At 46.2% G+C, this 17026-nt stretch overlaps 1 protein-coding gene across 5 annotated transcripts in view; it reads right to left on the bottom strand.

The window, feature by feature from the left end:
* Positions 1-15115, bottom strand: part of Slc7a14 (solute carrier family 7 member 14) — a 98348-nt gene extending 83233 nt beyond the window's left edge. The window contains exons 1-2 of one of the 5 annotated variants that reach the window (XM_075950423.1): positions 14686-14872; positions 11850-11909 (exon numbers count right to left, since the gene is read on the bottom strand). The gene's annotated coding sequence lies outside the window, so the exon portion shown is untranslated. Of the gene's footprint in view, positions 1-11849; positions 11910-14685 lie in introns of all 5 variants that reach the window. The other 4 variants (XM_075950420.1, XM_075950424.1, XM_075950422.1 and 1 more) reach the window with 4 other exon arrangements.
* Positions 15116-17026: the final 1911 nt, after the last annotated feature.

Raw genomic sequence — 17026 nt, 5'->3', positions numbered from 1 at the left:
GCAGGCCCCTCCAGCTCCAGCTGACATGACTTCCCCGCCATGGTGGACTGTAATCTGAACCACGGGCCACAATAAAGCCTGCTCCCTGATGCCGCTGCTTTCTTCAGAGCATGGTATCACATCAACAGGAAATGAAATGAAGACGCTCACTCAACATTTTCTTGACAGTACGCTCTACCACCAGATGAAACCTCAGGGTTCTGGTAAATGAAACAAAATGGCCTTTCAAATCCCAAACTCCTGACTCTTTGCTGAGTACGCTTACTGCCACCAATCTCCCACCAACGCTCATCTGTCTTCTGTGTTGAGCTCTTGCTTTGCCTATAAGGAATGAGTTGCTGGTGCATATGAATGTATCGTGAGCTTCTAAAATAGGAAGTTGAGTCTAAAGACAGTGAGCACTACCGATAGTTATGGGAAAATCTATTTTCCACAAATCCTGCTTGTAAGAGCCTTGAGCCCCAAGTCTCTGCTTTTGGGAGTCCTGACTCTTTCTTTGGCAGTTGCACGAGGAGAATTTAAAACACCTCCCGGATTAAGACATGGCACCAAAAGCACGAACTGTGGATGTCCTCCTCCACAGATCCTGGGGGACTGGGATTTCATGTTATGTTTCCTTTCAGCAAAAATGCCATGGACAGTGGCTCCCGTTTTATCTACACTTTGTCCTCCATGGTCACTTCATTTTAAAAGAAGATTTAATGGATGAATAAATATAAAACCAGATTGGTTTTTTTTTTCCCTAGATGAAGTGACTTGAATCTTGGAAACAGTGCAGCTTGCCCAAAGTTTCACACCACATCTTTGGAAAGCTGAGTCCGATAGTCTGCTAAGGTAACAATAAGCTTGTAAGTTACTCTTTTGCTCGTGTATTCAGTGAGCTACCCTCGGGGTGATCTGTTTCAGAGCTGATTCAAACCTAGGGTGGGAAGGACAGACCGGTGGGCCGAGGCACCTGATAACATGGCAAGCATTCGACCCTCACTCATGCGCTAGACCTTACCCTCGTCTTTTAAACTCTCCGATACTCTGTTTCGTGAATGGAAACAGCAAAGCCCATTTCAGAGATGAAATGAGTAAATGTGAATGTAATTGCTAAGCTAATCAGAAGTATGACGACATAGCTGCCTAGCTGTTCTCGACTCTAAGAACACTCAGTTTCGGGCCATCGTGAAGTTGCATACACGAAGTGATGACATCACAATGTTCTGTTGGTCGTGAGGTATTATTTATTTATTTATTGTTGATCTGAGATTTTACAGTGTAGCAAGGCCGACTTCTAATTCATATCTTCCTGCCGTAACCTTCCACATGCTACCCTGGCAGGCACTGTGGCAGCACCGTAGTGTTTATGTGTAACTGATGGTCGGAATACACTTGGGATGCGCGCACTAAGACTGTGCTGAAGCAAAAATGTCTTGCTTCTATTTAAACGGTTGATCTCTATAGTGGCACATTTCAGTTGTCTATATTAGGGATTTATTTCTGGCACAGCTCTATACTCATTCAGATACGTTCTCCCTCTGCATTCTGAGACTGGGAAGTGTGTCAAAGGCATCGTGACTAGGACAGAGTCTAAAATCAATCCCAGGCTGTCTGCATAGTGTATTCCTTTTAGGGATCAGGATAACTAACTGGTCACCACAAGGGCAAAATAAAAATAGTCAAATTTGTTATTTGGCCTGTTTTAGAAGTAACTGTGTTGTCTGATTCTTTTTAAACCACAAGAGAGTCACTGCCATCTGCATTTTGAAGATGAGTCATTACCAGCCTACGGTTGTTTTTGATATTAAATTTCAAATGTCAGGGTCCATGTGCAGGTGTCTGACCGGATAAGCTTGACCCAAGTTGGATCAGAGCAAGGTCAGCTCACAGTATCCTCTGAAGTGGGACACTGAGACCCAGCCCAAAGTGCAGGAGACGCCTCCTCGCAGGAAGCACCCAGCCTCTTGGATGGCTTCTTCATGCTTATGCATGAAGCACCATTAGTTCCTAAGTTGTGTCACAGGTAATTTCAACCCCCAGGAAGAGAATCTTTGCTGTGGGATTTGTTTCTTGTACTTGCTTAATAAAATGCTGATTGGCCAGTAGCCAGACAGGAAGTAGAGGCGGGCCAACCAGGCAGGAAATAGAGGCGGGGCAATGAGAACAGGAGAATTCTGGGAAGAGGAAAGAGTCAGTCTACAGCTGTCATCCAGATGCAGGGGAAGCAAGATGAGACTGTCTAGCTGATAAAGATACCAAGCCACATGGCTAATGTAGACAAGAATAATGGGCTAGTTTAAAATGTAAAAATTAATTAATAAGAAGCCTGGGCTACTAGGCCAACAAGTTTATAATTAATGTAGACATCTTTGTATTTCTTTGGGCTGAACGGCCGCAGAACTGGAAGGGACAGAAATCTCGATCAACAAACCTTGGCAGCACCCATGACAACACCCCATTTGTGGCGAGATCAGCATCTAGTAATATACAAATCAGTCTCCAGGGCTTGGCACTTTCCTGGGGGATCACCTTTGACAGGACTGATCAAGACGAGTTTTTGTACATAATAAGCTTCTGAGACAGGTCTCACCCTACAAGACCAGCCTGACAAGTTAATTAAAAAAAAATTCTTACCGTTCTCTCTCTAACACTTCTCTTTTCAATGCAATCTTACTGAAATATAATCTAAATTTTAAAAGGATTCCTCGGAAGTCATTTAGGTAAGATATTAGTGTCACGGGTCAGAGAACTTTTATCAGCATAAATTAGTATATACGAAATGAAATGCATTGTGCTGGTTGATTCAGGTAAAACATCTTGCTCGTCTTGTTTCTCTTTCTTGATCACTATAAAAATTACTCTATCACCTAACTTTCGATCTCTAATAACCTCATCATGACTTTGTGTGACCCTTGCTGGACTCTTGTGGTCCCTGACCTCTTTCTCTTTGTGAATGAATACTCTTTAGTTGTGCTGATTGTCATACAATGATGTAGCCTTAGTCCCATGCACCCAATACGCCAGATGTGTTCCAAGCATTTTCGTAACCAGCTTCCTTATTTGGTGGATGGCGTGGCACAGAATGGTGGCTAAGAGGCCCTAGGCACCATGGCAAGGTTCTGCATGAACCTCCAGACACCATGCGCTCGGCATCCGCATCCATCCTGAGAGGGTTGGGTAGTGAGAGGAAAGGGGATTCGGAACTGAGAAAACACTGGCTTCTCTGCCTGGGCTAAAGCAGTTTGTTACGGAGGGAAATGTGCCATCCTTAGGAGAGACAGATTTTAGCTGTCACCCTGCTTTAACTATGAGAAGGTGGGAAAATGGCTTCCTTTCTCTGGGCCTTGGTTCTTATTCTTGTAAAGTGAATTTGTTAGCTTAGATAATTTATATTGGACATGGGTTGGCTTATAGTTGGAAGAAAAGTAGCAAGGAAAGAAAGGGGAGAGTAAGAAAAACTGATCTCAGAATCCCAAGTCTGCACAGACTGAACTGACTGCAGAGAGAAATTATTAGAATTATGTTGATGGTGACGAATTTAACTGTGTCACAAATCGCGCTGGAGCTCTGGGATCTGCGCTTCTGTGTCTGCTGTGTTTGGGCACAGGCTGCTTCATCTTTCTGAAGGCTCTCTCATCTAGAAAAAGGGCTGTGATCATCAATACACAAGCACAGACAGCATGTTATTTACTGAATCACCAGAGATTAAGATGCCGTCTGTTCAGGCTGTGCCTCTGGAATCCTTATCAGTCTGAAGCGAAGAAGCAGAGGAGAGTATGTGAGCTGGGGGTAGAGAAGCATTTCTGAAGAGAATGCTCTCATCTGGGCATAGGCAGGGGCCTGACCTATTCCAAGTTATAGGAAGCATATCTTCCTTCCTTCCTTCCTTCCTTCCTTCCTTCCTTCCTTCCTTCCTTCCTTCCTTCCTCCCTCCCTCCCTCCCTCCCTTCTTTTCTTTCTTCCTCCCCTCTCTTTCCTCTGTCTCTCAGTCTCTCTCTCTCTCTCTCTCTCTCTCTCTCTCTCTCTCTCTCTCTCTCTCTGTCACTCTCTCCCGAGACAAGGTTTCTCTGTGTAGCCCTGACTCACTATGTAGACCAGGCTGCCCTGAACTCACAGTTCTACCATTCCTGGCTGGAACCATATCTTAACAGCAATCAGTAGAAAGTTTAACGCCTCTTTGCTGCTTAAAATCCCATTCTGTGTCCCTGGATTATGCTCTGGTGGTGAATGTGATTCCCCAATGCATGTAGGGCAGGTAGGGGGCAGCGACAGCTGAGGCCCAGTCCTTACATAGGAGCTACCTGGGCTGAGCTTGGATAACTCAGTGTCTCTGGCTTTCAATAACTTCAGCTGTAAACAGGGAAAGGAGGTGGCTGAGATGAATTCTGAAGTTTCTTCTTGCTCTAAAGACCCTGATTCTGGTGTCTGCTGCAAACTAGCCTAGAAGCTTTTATTAAAAACCCTATTCAAAGATAACCTCCAGCCGACCTGATGAGCCGACCCTAGTCACAGTCAGCTCTCTCTAGACTCCTTCCAGTAGGATCTGCTGCCATTCCCAAGGCTGCGCCTCGGTCCACACGCATGTCATTGCTGTGCACACACTCACGTTCACACGGTTCCCGTTTCCCCAGCGGTCTCCTTCTCCCTTATCTACCGGAGAAGACGATACAAATCACCCAAACTTTAAAACAATTGTAATGTCTTCCGAGAAGGTGACCTGCTCGCCGATGTCTTCAGAAACTTGTTCACAACATGTTATAGGATGTGGCGTGTTGTATATCAGCTGCTAAGGTTCACGCCTGTCCCTCTGGAAGATCGCTACTGGATCTGGAAGGAGGGGTCCAAAGTTTGGTTTCCTAGCTGACTCCAAGCATCATAAAGAAAAGCCATAACCCAATATTTCTTCAATAATCTGTAAAGAAGGCATTTTTCAGAAATACGACCTACTGTTTTGGGTCCTAAATCCAAACCTTTCATGTAGGCCTCCTCACAGTGTGCTATGTATTATGATGTCGACTCTATTGAAATCGGACAGGGCTTCTTGTAGAAGCTTTTAGAAGCGATTTTATTATTTTTGTAAAATTTCTGTTACATTCATTTATTGTGTGTGTGTGTGTGCACTTGTGCACTCATGTATGTTTGAGTTCACACGTGTCATGACATGTGCGTAGGCTCGGAGGACAACTTTTAGAAGTCAGTTCTCTCCTTCCATTACGTGGGTCCCTGGGATTGAGTTCAGGTTGTCATGATTGGTGGCAGGTGCCTTTACCCACTGAGACATCTTATCAGTCCTAAGGGTGGTTTTAAAAACACTGATTTCTGACCCTCACACTTTTTTTTTAATTTCCTAGTAAAATCACTGGGAACCTGGGAAAGCTTTTGAGTTGTTTAAATTTCATACACACATGGAAGGATCTCACCTCCGGGAGGAGACCAAGAGTAAAGTCTCTCTGTATCAACTGATGATTTGGGAACCACCAGCACCGCAGAGCTTTGAACAGTATTTGTGGTGGAGGAGAGTGTGCCTAGCATTTTGCATGGAGCAAATCTTATTTTGAAGACTTGTACTGAACAGTGTACCATGCTTAGTGTATTCTCTCTCCAAGTCTCCGTGGTGATTTGAATAAGAATGCCCCATAGGCTCCTGTATTTGAATGCTTAGTCATCAAGGATTAGGGGTGTGTCCTCATTGGAGGAGGCGTGTCCTTGGAGGAACTGTGTCACTGGGGGTGGGGCTGTGAGGTTTTAAAAATCCATGCCAGGCCCAGTCTCTCTGTGCCTGAAGATCAGGATGCAGCTCTCAACTACTTTTCCAGCTCCACATCTGCCTGCATGCCACCATGCTCCTCACCGTGGTGACAGTGGACCGAACCTCTGAAACTATAAGCAAGCCGCCCAATTAGATAGCTTCTCTTTTAAGTGTTCCCTTAGTCACGGCAAAAGAACAGTGACTAAGAGAGAGTGTCTATGAAAATTAAAAACACTTGCTAGTGAGACAGCACTGCCCAGGCTGAGAGCTATTGATTTTAGGAGAAACCAGGAAGCCTCCCACACAAGCACAACCGCCTGGACTAGCAAGTTTAGAGCCTGGATTTTCTCAGTTCTAATGGCATTGACTTAATTGATAGCTCTGCTTCAGAGTTCATTACAAAACCTCTATATAGGTTTCATAGTCGAGGAGAAGCTTTATCAGTTGCTCTCATTGGTCTATTTTTGTAAGATGAGGGACAGATCTTATGATTTCATGTCTGTGAGTGTGTGTGTATGTATTTATGTGTATGTGTATTTGTGTGTGTGTGTGTGTATGTATTTATGTGTATGTGTGTATTTGTATGTGTGTGTGTGTATGTGTGTGCATGCCTGCATGTGTAGGTCAGAGGTCAACCAACGTGTTCAGACACTCTCCACCTGGTTTTCTGAGATAGTCTTTCATTTTTCTCCAACTCCCTGTTTGGCTAGGCTCGCTGGCTGCTGAGCTCTAGGGGTGGATCCCCTGCCTCTGCTCCCCAGCACTGGAATTCAAGTGCATGCCATCACAGCTAGCGTTTATCTGGGGTGTAAGGACTGAGCTCAGGGCCTCATGCCCACCTGCCAAACACCTTAGTGACTGAACCATTTCCGAGAAGATAAAGAAACCTAACTCTTGAAGAAGTTAAGTGATGCCAGGACGTTTTGAAGTTGAGAAGGAAACCAGGTCTTCTGATACACAGACCATCTTACATCCCCAAAGGAACTAAAAGCTACACAGACAAGCTGGCTTATGCATCTTCTAATCAACTTGACGGTGAGACATAGGGCTGCTTTACTAAGTTACAAAACACACACATGCACACGCACACACGCACGCAGGCATGCACACACATGTGCGCATGTCCCATCAGAGCCTTCTGGTTGACTTGCCACATTAACTGCTGAGTGTCCACTAACAGATACAGAGGATGTCAGCAAGGCATTTCTCAGGAGCCATCGGTCTTGGCCATTTTTCCCTCCTGTGACCCACAGTGAGGGGCTAGGGAACTCAGAGTGAAATGTGGATTTCTACGTTTGCATCCTATTTTATTTGTTAAAAGCTTATGTTATGCAACCATTCACTTATGGTTCTGTGCATGTGGTGCACGCATGCGTGTGTACCGAGAATACACATGGCAGAGGCTGGAGGTTGTTGGGCATATCTCTCTCTTGAAAAATCTTTGTTTTTGAGATAGAATCTCTTCCTGAATTGGGAATTCACTGATTGTCTGGATTAGCTGGTCATCAAGCCCTGGGATAGCACCCAGGTACATGCCACCATGCTGGGCTTCTAGATGGATCCTGGGGACCCAAATGCGACCCTCCTGCTTGTTCAGTCAATATTTTACTCATGGAACCTCCCCCTCAGCCTGAGTAATGTTCTTTTCTTTTTAAAAATAGATTGATTATATTTTATGTATAGGAATGTTTTGCCTAGATGTATGTCTGTGCACACATGCATGCATGTTGTGACCAGGTTTGTGCTTGGTGCCTGCAGATGTCAGAAAAGGGAGTGGGATTCCTTGGGACTGGCATTAAGAATGATTGTAAGCCACCATGTTAGTGCTGAGAGCTGAACCCAGGTCTTCTGCAAGAACAGTGCCCGCAGCCACAGATCTGTCTCTCTGGGCCCCAAAACTTTATTTCTTGAGAGAGGGTTGGCTAGCTGAGTATATGGTCAGTAAGTATATAAATAATGACCTGAGTCCAACGAATACTTTTTAAGTGCTCACGTGCCAGGCTATGAGATTTTCAAGCACCCTTTCCACCATGGTTCTGTGCCAGGACAAGACCACTTTCAATTACAGTATTGATTAACCGAATGACGGCCTACTCGAAAGAACAGTGTCAGAGCTAAATTATCAACTTTCCTTTCCTTTGATATAAAAATATCAGAGACTTTTATTTATTAACAGAAATGGAATACTGAGCTCTTTTCAGCCCCAGGTAACAACATTTCTCCTTTTTTGAAAATCCACAGAACAAACACTTTGTGCAATTTGAATAATTGGCTCTCAACTAAAGTTGCTTATTATTTAAACTAAAAGGATTTACGAGGTCAGGGTTATCCGTCTTTCACAATGTAGATTTTTCTTTAGTCATATAATTTCATGGGTACTAAAGGACCGAGAATGACATGCTTGGCCACCCCAGGGACTAAGTGTGGACTATCTCCCTGGCAGAGCATCTCGCAAGTCAACACCCATCTCTGTCAGACTGGGACTGTTAAGAAAGGAAGTGGCCAGGCAGAGTCTGATGCCTGCTCGCCAATTCCATTTTCACCTCTTAGGTGCTCTGCCGATAGACAGGAGGATAGCAGACAGACCAGCAGAGCGGCTTCACCGAGTCTTCAAGATACACAACAGCTAGAACAACTGCAATGAAAAATTATGCGAAATTTACAAAAAAGGCTTAACGTTGGGAGGAGTAGGCTGGTCGTGGGTAGATCTATGAGGAGCTGAGGTAAGAGTGAGGGGGGGGCAGTGAGCATGATCAAACACATCACATGCGTATGTGAAATTCTTAAAGAAGTAATTAATATTACATATATTTTAAAAGGAAGCCGTCATCTGCTGGAGGAATTTCGCTTATGGGCATATTTTCTGTGAATCTGTGTTAGCCTCTTGTTAAACGAGACTAACTAAGCATCGAATGTGAAACAAGCTACGGCTGCATACGGAAAGCACTCTGACTCGAGGAACGGACAGCATCAAGCAAGGTGCAGGCAGGGGAAGGCACTCAGCAGGGCGGGGGTCCACACGAGCCAGATTCTCAAGCTCCACTCACAACTGGACAGGTTTTGCTAGGGAATCTGGGTTGCAAGTGCTCTATTTAAGGCGAGAATACTTAATGCAGCTCTAAGTAGTCAGCTGAAAGAATAGATTTTTGCCTTTTCTTTGGTTTAATCAATGCACGAACAAGAATTATTGCTGTTCACACTCACTTATGAGAGGGGTTGAAGCTCATGTCACTGGTAATAAACCATTTCTTTTAAATTATCCCTCTTGCCCATCTGCACTGAGGAATACCCACATGACATTTTATTTCATTTTTTGGTGTTATTTCTGAATCTGTAATATAACCACAGTTTTTTTTTTTTGAAACACTAAGACCCTTTAGTTAATGATTCTTTTTTTCTGAGAGAGAAATGTTCAGATTCAAATAAACTAAACTACAAAGAGTGTCTACAGTTTCTATTAATAGACCCTAACCAATCAGAAATCTAAGCAATCAAACATTCAAATCCAGCGCTCTGATTTTCAATGAAAATAAAATAAAAACAAAATGCATTCTTATGAAAGATTAAAAGCCCTCAGAAGCCATGGAACCTGGACCACCCTGTTTGGGCATAGGCTGTGCCATATCTGTATGCAACAATCAACGATCGCATTCAACCATGCTCCATGAAAGTGAACTATCTCTAACTGTCTCTCAGTCCCACCACAGCTGTTTGGGAGGGCTATGGAGATTCCCTCAGTGCTTTACAGATGAAAGAAGGGGGCTCTAGGAAGGGTCTATTAATGTCACCAACTGGCACACTCACTCCTGGTTTCAAGCCATCTGTTATTTCCATGTTTATCACAATATACTTGTTAAGGGAAGGTGGAAACACAAGCTGTTGTGCCTGAATTCTAGACAAGAGAAAGGCTACTTCTAAGTTGGAATTCAGAAAACCAAACCAAACCAAACACCATCGGGTCTATAGGAAGCCTACTGCTGAGGCTACCAGCTCCTCCAGCCCACCATAGAGTTCATAGGAAGCCGACTGCCAAGCCTACCAGCTCCTCCAGCCCAGCATAGAGTTCATAGGAAGCCGACTGCCAAGGCTACCAGATCCTCCAGCCAACCATAGAGTTCATAGGAAGCCGACTGCCAAGGCTACCAGATCCTCCAGCCGACCATAGAGTCCATAGGAAGCTGACTGCCAAGCCTACCAGATCCTCCAGCCAACCATAGAGTTCATAGGAAGCCGACTGCTGAGCCTACCAGATCCTCCAGCCAACCATAGAGTTCATAGGAAGCACACTGCTGAGCATGTCCTCCAGCAGACATGCAGCTCCTTGCTGCCTGGATTACCCTGCCCACCTGCCCATCTCTGGGCTGCTAGAGACACAGGAAGCACAAGTACGCTTTTTTCCTTTCTTGTCAGAAGCTTCAAAGAGAGTCTTAAATCCTTAATTCTTCTCAATACCTAGTCCTTTGTTGCTGTGGGGATTTTTCAGAAGCACTTTCTTAAGTAGCATTTTCCAACAGAACTTTCTGCGATGACGGAAACGCTTTGCCCCTCCCGACAAGGTAGTCAGTCATTTGGCACCTATAGGTGTTGAGCACTTGAAATATGAGATACTGACTGCAAAATATTTTAGCTCCAGTTGCACCTATGCAGCTAGTGATGACGGACAGAGAGGTTCCATACAGTTTAAGATCATGGTTCACAGGACCCCATCAATAGCATCTTTAGGCTTATGGGGTTATTTGATATGAATTTAATATGAGTTATGCCTTAACTGGGCCAGGGGGCATCAGAAGTAAAATGTTGGCAATAGCAATAAGAAGGAATCTGGGGATCTCTAAGGAGGGGGTAATGAGTTCATTTGCCTCTCAGAGTCATTTGGATTGAATTTTAATTTTTAAGCTAAGTTCTGGAGCAAGACAGAGCTATCAGTTCAGTGTAAAATGTCTACTCTGTGGCCCAGCGGTGGTAGGGCACGCCTTTAACCCCAGTACTTGGGAGGCAGAGGCAGGCAGATCTCTGTGAGTTCGAGGCCAGCCTGGTCTACAAGATCTAGCTCCAGGACAGGCTCCAAACAAAGTTATAGAGATACCCTGTTTTGAAAAACCAAAATAATGATGATGGTGATGATGATGATGATGGTAAAAATGCCTACTCTGAAACATAGCATTTTTATATATAATATCCACTTATAAGTGGATATTAGTTGTGAAGTAACAGATAATCATGCTAAGGTCCACAGACAGACTCAGGAAGGCTAAGGGACAAGGACGTCTTAGGGAGGGACCCAAGGATATCACGGGGAAGGATAAGTAGAATAGAATTCACAGGTGAACTGGGGGCGGGTGGGTTTGGGAACAGGAGGGATCAGGTGTGTGGGAAGGGAGAAAAGAGTGAAAGAAGTTGCTGGAATTAGGGGGGTCATTTCGGGGGCAAGGCGGAAACCTACTGCAATGAAAACTCCATGGACTCTACAAGAGTAACTCTAGCAAAGACCTCTAGTGATGGGGACACCTTAACCCACCATCCTCTGTAATCAGGCAAAGCCTCAAGTGGACAAAATTTTTGACCTATAGTTTGTCCTGCCTGCAGAGTGTTCTGGGAACAGAGCCTAGCAGAATCGTCATCAAAGAGACCAGAGAGACTTCATCCAGCAACCAATGGGAGCAGATGCAGAGTCCCACAGTCAAACATTAGGCAGAGCTTGGGGAGTCAAGGGACACCACAAGAACATGGCCCACATGATCAATTGACCAAGACTTGTGGGGGTCACAGAGATTGGGGAGCCTATAGGGGTCTGACTAGGTACTCTTTATATATGTTATGGCTGAGAAGCTAGCTTGTGGGATTTCTAACAGTGGGAGCTTGGGGAGGGGTTGCTGACTCTTTTGCCTACTTATGGGACCCTTTTCCTCCTACCAAGTTGTCATGCCCAGCCTTCGTGTAGAATATATATGCCATGTTTGGTTGATGTCCCTGGGAGGCCTGCTCTTTTCTGAGGGGAGATAAGGAGTGTGGATATGGAAGAGAGAGAAGATGAGGGGGAAACTGAGGGAAGGGGAGGGAGGGGAAACTGCAGTTGAAATGTAACATATGAGGGAAGAATTTAAAAAATATTTACTGCGCCAATGCAATCATCATGGCTACAGGAATCCAATGACTGAAGAAATCTCACTCCAAGCTGTTAAAGAGAAGCAAGGAGAAGTGAATGGGATATCAGAGGGCTAGAATGACCAGAATAATCTCAGGACCACCCCTGATGATTTCTGTACTTGGGAGACTTGGGGAGACCCCAAGAAATGATAAATGAAAGGAGTTAGTATCACGCACAGCCTATGGAAAGCATTTTATAGGTACTTGCACTTACAGTGATCTTTATTTCTGCCTAGATTATTTTCGAGCCCTCTTCCAAGTCCCTTTGAAGCTATGCTGAGATACTTAGTTTTGGGGAGTGGACTAGGTCAGAGAGAGTATAGATAACAAGAGCATGTTGAGGACAGTCTTAGTACCATCCTATTTGTGAACTGCTTCATAGGAAACATGTCACTGAGGAGGTTTATGTCTCTCAGATACACAGAGACAGACAGTACTGGACTGGTAGAACCAGAAGAGGAAAAATCCAAGAGAAAGAGTAGCTAAGAGGACTGCCTGTATGTTAGACATTTGTGGTATATCACTATACTAATATCATCTAGGCTGGTGAGCCATGGGTAGCATCTGTGCCTGGCTGACCAGAACACCACGAGGTGGTGTAAAGGATGTGATGGGAAAGGGTATCTGGGTAAGTGGCATTGTGGGTGAGCATTTCAGGCCCCGTGGCTTAGTGGGAAGGGTACTGGCTCTGCCACACATTTGTAGGAGTCAGATACTAACGTTTCAATCATGTGACCACAAAGAGTGACTCCTCTGGGTTCCCAGCCTCTCCTTTCAGTAGAGCAGCGGTGCCGATTACATACTCAAACTCTTCTAACCCTAAATTCAACAGCACAAATCTGAGTACAAAAGCAGGTGTGGATTTCCAGGTTCAGCCCTCTCTTCTAGTTCTTGTCCTTCCAGGAAAGCCTATTGGTTTTGCCTCCAACCTGTTTCTAGAAACTTGGAGCTCAAGTTGTGTGAACAGTTGTAGCAAGCATAAGGCATCTGGGAGGGTGGGAGTGAGCGACAGTGGGTAGGCGAACAGATTAAAGAAGAAAGGATTAGAAGAGAGTGGTGTGTGGAAAGTGAAGCCTAAAGATGACATTGTCTAGCAGACTGCAGGTATCCGACAAATGAATATTCTCTTAATATACATCCTCCAGTTGCCTTTCTCCTTTCTCCATCTGACCCACAAGACACAGTTAAAGAAACAAGCCCACACTGTATTAAAATTGGTGTTTGGAGGATGTAAACAACACGTGGTGATGAGAGAAGGGTGCAGAGGAGAGAAGAGTCATAGCCCCAAACAAGAACAAATCTCTCTCCCTTTTAATGACTTCACTTGTTTTTCTGTAGCCTTACAGTGCTTCTGTTTCTGAAAGCCACAGAAATGCTTAGCAGGACAGCATCCCTAGCAGCCCTTTCAACAGTTTATGGACCGGAAGACTTGCATCAGGCATCATCCAGAGTTATAAAGTCATATCCTGGAACGACAGGGGCGCCTTGCTCATCCACCCAGGAGAGCTGGGAACCTCTCAAGCAAGTCCCGGGGAAGCAGAGAACTGGGAAGGCAAAGGATTCTCACTTGTTTTCTAGATAAACACCAGACTACGCCCTTTAGGTGACTATATCGCAGTCGCAGGGAAAGCTAGCCAGAAAGTGGGGATCCCACGAACTCCCGGGTATTTACCTCCTAGCAGGCAACTTTCAGCACCACGGACAGCACCCCGCCTCTCGCCAGCTTTTCCGCTTAAGCACCCAGCTCTCTCTCAGCGACCCGGGAGAAGAGGCTGGTTATCCCTGCATCCCTAGGCTACTGAGTTCAGATACTGCCTCTGCCAGTCAGGCGTACGTCCTTTGAGCCTCTGGACTCAAGATCTCAATGAACCGAGTTTCACACACGTAGCGGGATCAGTATTAAGAACAGGCGACAGCTCAGCTGCTCCTACCTTCCTTCATCTTTTCTCTGTCTTTCCATCCCTTCTGAGTCATTTGGCAGCCTCTACCTTACTGCTCGATCGTAATATAAAATGCACATTTGACGGGGGAGGAGGTGACTCAGGGGAGAGAGGAGGCTCAGAGCCACGCCACTCTATTCTGGCCCTCAGAATTCATGGGAAACTGAATGTGCTTTGGGTCTGGGGAAAAGGCCAGGCTAAAGATGCAAAACAGCTCGGACGAAAGCCTCCAGCTCTGGGGCAGCAACGTACGCGGACACCTCTCCTGTCACATCCTTCTCAGCGCCTCATGGTGTCCCGGTTGGCTGGGGACAGATACTCCCCGTGGCGCACCAGCCTAGTCCCGGGCGTCGGGCTCCCTTTGAAGAGTTTTGCTCAGGTAAAAGGACAGATTGTTGTCCCTGCCTTTCTCAGGGACTGCGGCCCGGAAAACATCTCTTCTTTATCCAAGGGCTCAGTCCCAAGCCGAGAGCCCAGTTGCCCCAGCAAGGTGCGTTCATAGGCTTGGAGGACAGGATGGGCCCCAGCTGCGGAGACCCAGGCGGCCCAGACTCGCAGCATCTCAGCCTCGCGCTCCCGCCGCGGCGGAGGCTGCGCCCAGCCTGTCAGCTCCCGCGTGTCCCCACATCGGAGATGCTACCGGGGGCCCCATTCCCGGCTGGAGCCCGTGCGACCCTGACCTCGCTTCTTCTTTCTTCCAGAGACCCCCTTCCCGTAGGTCGCCCTCAACCTCCGCGCCATGTTCCCGCTTCCTCCCTTTGGGTGCCTAGGACTCCCTGGTTCATCTTCCTCGCAGGGGTCCAGTTGTGAAACCAGGGGCTGCACAAGGGACACAGCCTGTGGTTAAGGGGGGAATCCACTCACCAGAGGGGCTGAGGTGATGACCTGGATGCTGATGGCCGGCGATCTGCACTTAGAGCTGAGGTGGGAGCGGTGATGGTGGTAAAGGAAGACGGGAGGCAGCGGCTGCTGCTGAATCGCTCCTCAATTATTCAGATCTAAACCCCTCCGCACCCCTCCAGCGCCTGCCAGTCTGGTCTCCAGCTTGCCTATCTCCGCCTCCTTGCAGTCACGTGGCTAGCCCAGCCCCTTCCATTACAGGGGACTAGCACCGCTCCTGAACACCCCTCCCCCTTCCGCCCGGTCTGTCACTCACCCGCCTTCCTGAGCTTCCAGGTGCGGCCTCCAGCTTCCTGCATGCCCGCTGTGTGGAGCAGAGGAGCTGGGTTCTATGCCCTGGAAACGCAGGGTGGGGTAGGGCAGGACTCTGCAGTGTCGCTGTGCTGGATGGGATGGTTTCTGGCACCAGCTCCACCTCTCCTGAACGGCGTTCTCGTTCCCGGTGAGGAGCCCTTGATGACTCTTAACCTCACCGCTTTGGGAAAAGGGTGATGGAAACGTTGATTTTCCCCTCAGCTCTCCTAGAAGACAAGACCCAAAGCTCAAATAGACCAGGTTTCTTTTAGAGTCCACAACGTTTCAAAGATTTGAGGTTTTTGAAGACCTACAAGGAATTTCCATCTATGCCCTAGCTTTTCTTTCCTTGTCTGTGAAGTGGAGATCTCCCAGGACTCTAGAGACAGTGGTCACCGTGTTCACGCAGTTGTCTAGCTCTGTGCCGGACCTGGGCAGACAACAATAAACGAGAGTTCTCCTCTTGCTTCCATGAGAGATCGTTCCAGAAACGAGAAGAGCGGGATGTGTCTGTCCAAAGTATGGAGATGTCCTTTGGAATGTAGAGTCTTTCATGAGGTCAGACTAGATAAGTCAGGCCAAGTGGACAGAGGAGATGTGTCCACACTTTTATTTTACACTTGTCCCTTAAAGTGAGCATCCTGGAAGAATTCTCTGTCTCAAAAAGACTATTTAGTGTGGTGGCATGGACCTCAGCACTTAGGAGGCAGAGGCATGAGGATTTCTTGTTCCAGAAAACAGATTATAGAAGTATTGATGATTGATGTATTGAATACATATTTGAGATACTCTGGATGCAGCATCCGATAATGCAAAAATGATTCCTGCTCTACAGTCCTAAAGCTGCAGAGGAAGCAGAATGTTGAGAATAAAGCAGCATTGGCCCCGGTAGCACTGGGTACCACTTTAACCTAATGATGGAGAACTGGCATACACAGATGCAAGCACAGGGCATCTTATCCACGACCTTTCTGGTATCGTTTATCAGTAAGAGTTATCGGTAACACCCCTGTGGTTGAACTGCTTGAATGGGCAGTACTTGGGCTAGGAGGGGTTGGCAAGGGCTTTAAAGCAAGGTTTGATTTTGTCTCCTGCTTCATGAAGGTGTAGGTGAAGAATTCTACGCTCAGTGGTATTCTTGCCTCTGACAGATTAGAAAACGAAGAAATCCGAGGTCCTGTAGCTCCCTGATCGGACAGAGCTGGTGTGGGACCCTTCTGCTGGGAGTAGTGCGTCTGGGTTGCGGAGGAACAAAAGGATGACAACCGAAACCCTGGATTTGTCAGTTCACCTTAAAGGCATGCTAAAGAAATGTTCTGGGTCTGGAGAGACAGCTCAGCTCATGTGCCTGCTATAAATATGAAGGCTTGTGTTTAGATCTCCAGCATCCACCCCAGCTGGGAGCCCCACTGTGTGCCTGCAACTCCAGTGCTGGGAAGGGGTGGGAGCAGAAGCTTACTGATCAGGCAGCCTAAACAAACCAAAGAGCTTCAGATTCAGTGAGAGATACTGTCTTAACAAACAAACAAACAAACAAACAAAAGATGCTCAGCATTGTGGTACACGCCTTTAATCCCAATACTCAGGGGGCAGAGGCAGGCAGATCTCTGTGAGTTCGAGGCCAGCCTGGTCTACAAAGTGAGTTCCAGGACAGCCAGGCCTGTTATACTAATAAACTCTGCCTGGAAAAAACAAAAACAAAACAAGAAAGAAAAAGAAAGGAGAGAGAGAGAGAGAGAGAGAGAGAGAGAGAGAGAGAGAGAGAGAGAGAGAGAGAGAAGAAAGCTGTCTAGGAAAGATGGCTGGTGTTGATTTCTGTTCTCCACATGCACACTTGCCCCATGCACACATCTAAGCTAAAATATGCGTAGATCGAATGCACAGCACAACTCTCCCATACACACAATTTTAAACAAAGGAAATCAATAGATCAATAACTACTTGATTTCTGGACATATACTAATCTTCAAGTTTTCTACTGGGTATCTAAATTTCCAGAGGATGTTCTGAA

The sequence above is a fragment of the Microtus pennsylvanicus genome, chromosome 16, assembly GCF_037038515.1.
Source record: "Microtus pennsylvanicus isolate mMicPen1 chromosome 16, mMicPen1.hap1, whole genome shotgun sequence".
Taxonomy (NCBI): Eukaryota; Metazoa; Chordata; class Mammalia; order Rodentia; family Cricetidae; genus Microtus; species Microtus pennsylvanicus.
Note: the sequence above shows the minus strand (reverse complement) of the source record. Positions and strands in the feature narration are given on the sequence as shown.